Source organism: Formica exsecta, unplaced genomic scaffold, assembly GCF_003651465.1.
Source record: "Formica exsecta isolate Colony F162 unplaced genomic scaffold, ASM365146v1 scaffold737, whole genome shotgun sequence".
NCBI classification, from domain to species: domain Eukaryota; kingdom Metazoa; phylum Arthropoda; class Insecta; order Hymenoptera; family Formicidae; genus Formica; species Formica exsecta.
In genome coordinates, this window is record NW_021853503.1 from 4,773 (window position 1) to 9,793 (window position 5,021).

A 5,021-nucleotide genomic window follows, 5' to 3' on the forward strand; every position below is an offset into this window, starting at 1 on the left:
TTTCTCTCTCTCTCTCTCTCTCTCTCTGTCTCGCACTCACTGACTCTTACCTTGTATGTAGAGATTCGTTGCCCTCATACGACTCGATAAATAATATTTGCGTGTGACACAACGAGTAACTAGCAAACTTTTTTTCACTCACAAATTGTACTACTTACCGAACTTTTACGAATTAATCCACGCACTTGATTGATAAACTGAATTTATTAACGATTATAACGGTTAATCACAATCTACCGATTACTACCGCTCGCTGCGATCAACTGTTTACTACATGCGATGGGGTGTATGTGTGAGAGAGAACGTATACGCGTATACACACACATACACTTTCTCTCTCTCTCCCCTCTCTCTCTCTCTCCCTTTCTCCCCCTCTCCCTCTCTCTCCCTCTCTCACTCCCTTTCCCTCTCCCTCTTCCTCTCCCTCTCCTTCTCTCGCTCTCTCTCTCTCTCTCTCTCTCTCTCTCTCTCACTCACTGCCATCGCGTGTAGCAAACAACTGATCGCCCACACTCTCTCTCTCTCTCTCTCTCTCTCTCTCTCTCTCTCTGTCGATAAATAATATTTCCGTGCGACACAACGAGTAACTAGCAAACTTTTTTCACTCACAAATTGTACCTTTTATTGAACTTTTACGAATTAATCCACGCACTTTATCGATAAACTGGATTTATTAACAATTATAACGGTTAATCACAATCTACCGATTACTACCGATTAATTATTAAAATAACTCGAAGAAACGCATTATTCGATGCGGAGACTGCGCGACGACAACAAGCAGGTTATGTCGGTACTAGCGTTGCCGGCTGCCGGCTGCCGAATGACTGAATGTATCACATTACACGTGATCGACGCGGACGCTATCATGTGTCCTGTGATCGGCTAAAGCCTCCGACATTGTAAATTTGATAGTTTCGAAAATATGAAACTATAAAATATGAAAATATAATGACGTATAATAACATCGTTTTTTTTTAATAATTTAACTTATTACTCGTTTTGCCTTTTTTCGTAAGCGACACATGAGAAAAATTATTTTTATGTCTCTGCGAATACAAGGTGTTCCACGTAGAAATGTGTTGGTCGCTCTGAAAAGAGCGGATTGCCTTTGGTCGCTCTGAAAAGAGCGGATTGTCTTTGGTCGCTCTGAAAAGGGCCAACGTATTGGGCCATATCGACCCATCCAACGTCCAGGAAACTACTCGTTTAAATAATTTGTAACGATCCTGGCGTTGTGTGGCCCAGCACCATCTTGTTGAAACACGATCTTGTTTCTCTCTAATAATGATACTTCTTCTAAAAAATCTGGCAGATTTTCTTCCAAAAATTCCAGATATGTTTGGCCAGTTAAAATATCTGGAAGAATAACTGGACCAAGTATTTCGGTCCCCATTATTCCAGCCCACACATTTATTTTCCAACGAGTTTGGAAGTTTCTTAATCGCGTGACTCTGGGATTTTCCTCGCTCCAAAAATGCATGTTATGCAAATTGAAAATTTCCGCTCATGTGAATAACGATTCATTGCTGAATATCACACGAGAAGAGTATCTGGGATTTCGATTTACTTTCCTCAGAAAATTTTCGCAAAACGTACGTCTCGCTTGAAAATCTTCTGATCGTAAATCTTGCACGCGTGTGTAGTGATATGCGTGCAACTTTTCTTCTTTCAATATTCTTTGCACAGTTGCATAAGATAAATCGTGTTCTCGAGCAACCACCCGAATACTCGTTTCGGGTTTATGCTCGAAAGCACGTATAATTTGCTCCGCGTTCTGCAAATTTCTTGCATCGCGATTTCTCCCAGTGTCGTGTTTATTTGGAAGGACACTGCCAGTCTTCTTTCCACGCCTATCCTGATAGTGGTTTCCCGGCGATTTACGGTAAAATAACCTGTGGATTCGCCATTCGCTTCTTACAGTCATAAAGTGCATTCAAGAGTGCATTTTCTAACGTATTTGTTGAGTGCATTTTGTAACGTACCGCTTCGCTGTAACGATAAAAAGCGATTAGCCAAACATAAAACGATCCTACGTCGTGTCGCGGCGAAACAAGGTAATTGGAAGGCTAAAAGAAAGCTGTTAGTGCAACGTGGCGGATTTTTACCTTATCTTATTGGCCCTATACTAGGTGTTATATTATCCCGAATTATCGGCGAGTGAAAAAGAAAAAATACAACCTTAAACATTCCTACATTTTCCGTACAGGTAAAAATAATAAAAATAATAAAAAAGGAAAATGTTAACACCTGTAAGTCCCGTGGTAAGTGGTGGGGGCTCCCATTTCCCACGAACTGGCAGCTCTGATCCTCGCTCGCACGTCCGCGCAATATCGCAAACAACTGTTGTTTGTTGAACAACAATTCTTTGGCATTTATTTCAGAAATAATTTTGCATACTAATGATATTCCATACATAAATGTAAAGCGAATTTTATTTACCGGACCATTTTTTAGTACTCCATGTGACTCTAAGGAACTACTGGGTATACAAACTTTTACAGAAACAAGTCCTTTTAACATTGAAAAATTGCCGACAACAAATATAAAAACAAAATGTTTGAAATTAAAACATCTTGAATTGCAAGACACATTTGTTATAATTCCACTTTTGCATGCATACACATAATTATTTTTATTTTAATTTTTGTTCTTATCTTGCAATAGTTTTATGAGTAGTATAGGGGCCACTATAGCTAGACACAACAAACCCCCACAACCGACCCCGACCCCCTGCTGTGAGCCTGTCTGGCCACGCCCACCACAGGTACCTATGGAAAAAAAGAGGGGACTCGTGGACGTCTACGAGATAATTTTAATTATTTAAAAAAAGGGGGAGGGAACACGTGAACGTCTACGAGACAATTTTCCATTTCTTTTTTTATTTCAAATTATTTCCTTCTAAATTTTTTTATTTTTTTTTTCCGGGGCGAGTGGAATTACTCGGGGTTCGAACTTGGGTTCTCCACATTTCCAGTCAGGGTCCTAGTATGCTGGGCTAGCTGAAATCTTATTAGAATAAGGATTAGATGTAGTATTTGTAGAGAGTAGCCCTTCGGCATAGGGGATCCTGCGCTCTGATTGGCTTCCCTATAGTGGCCGGCAGTTTGATTGGATGAGGAGCATTGTTTTTGAGTGAGAGGGAAAAACGCGGCAAAATAACACGTGTGTAAGAATCGGCAAGATGGCGGCCACCGAGGATGGAGATGTCCCTCTATATGGCACCCACCCTCCCCACCTCCCTTACGGAAAACCGGAGGATATCGTGCGGTATACGTCATCGCCCCATCGCCCCTTTTAGAGGAAAACCGGGAGATGTACGGTATATGTCGCCCACCCTCTTCCACCCTTCCTGTTGAAAAGAGAAAAATCGAATACCGCTAGAATAAAGCAAGTAATATGACGCTACATGAACACGTGCGTACATGTTGTTGTACAATGGGCAGGGTTGACCGGGTAGCTGAGACTGCTTGATACGGAGTCTTAGGGCAGAGGCTATGACGTCACGGAGACGCCGGGATGGACATATTTAATTTATTTTAATATCTTTCCTAATGCACGTTTTGTTATTACTGCAATATACTACTTCATGTGTTTAAGTGTGTTTCTATGTTATATCTACAAATATATTATGTTTTATTTTATTAATTGACTTCATTGCATTATATCATGTAACATTGACACAAAGTATTAATAAATATTTACATTTATTATTTTATTTACTCTTTCTTTCTCCTCCCTCCCCCCTTTTTCTCCCCCTCACCCTTCTTTCTCCCCCTCTCCCCTTCCCCTTTCTCTTTTTTTCATTTATGTTTATTTACATATATACAAATAGATGTAGACTTAAATATATTATTTGACATATACAAGGTGTCCCAACAAAAGTGGCCACCTATTTTCTTCATTTTTCTTCTTCATTTTTTCAACATCTTCCTATTATTATTTGTCTTTATTTGTTCCTTACTTCTTTCTATCGGTCTTCTTCCTTTATATTTTAAGTACGATTCTTAAATCTGATTTTTTTCTTTATCTCTTCGTTCTGTATCTCTTCATTTGTTTGAAACTTTTTATGTTCTCTTTTCTTTCTGCCTCTTATCTATCTTTCTTCACCTTTTGTTCTTTCTTTCTTTCTTTCTCTCCTTTTCTCTTTTATATAATGTATAATTTTATATAATTTTATACAGTATGTTAATAATAAAACCAACATAGCATGCGTTTATAATATTCAAATCTTTTCAAATAAAAGTAAAACATGAAGTCATAATTCTCTCTTCATTTTCTCGATAAACAAATTATTTTTTATATGAGAATTCAAAGAATGCAAAATATTATACAAATAATTCTTTATATACATAATTCTTAACATATCTATTATCTCGCTGATTACCAAGATAAACTTTCATTGTTTGCCAAGAACTCTCTAAAACGCATGGTTACTCGTCAATTCATTTCTAAGCGTTGCTAAGAATTTAAACAATCAAAAATTAAAAAGTAATCATTTCAGTACAAAATTTAAATATACAAAATACATATATATCTTTTTATCTTTCATATATTTTTACTTATACAGGGTGAGTCATTTTAATCAACGCACGCAAATATCTCGTAAAGTAAGCAAGATGGAAAAAAATATTTTATACAAAAGTTGTAGGGTTCAGAGGGGGACACATGATGAAAATATGGACTTGACCTTGAGTGACCTTTTCAAGGCCAAGTCAATGTGATCGATATTTTCTTAAATGGAACCCCCCATTTTTTATTGCATATTCTTATAGCTTATGTCGAGAGCTTTCCAAAACACTATAATAAAGTATTTTTTCATTAAGTACTTTTTGAGTTATTTTATATTTTATTCTGACATATTTTGATATAAAAAATAAAATATCTCGTAAAATATTCAGTTTTTGATAATCTTACCGTAATACTTTTATGTACAGAATAATGAGACAAATCAATTAGTATAAAAAAATAATTGTTTTTAAGAAAAAGTATGTAATTATTTACAATGTATTTTTTTAAAC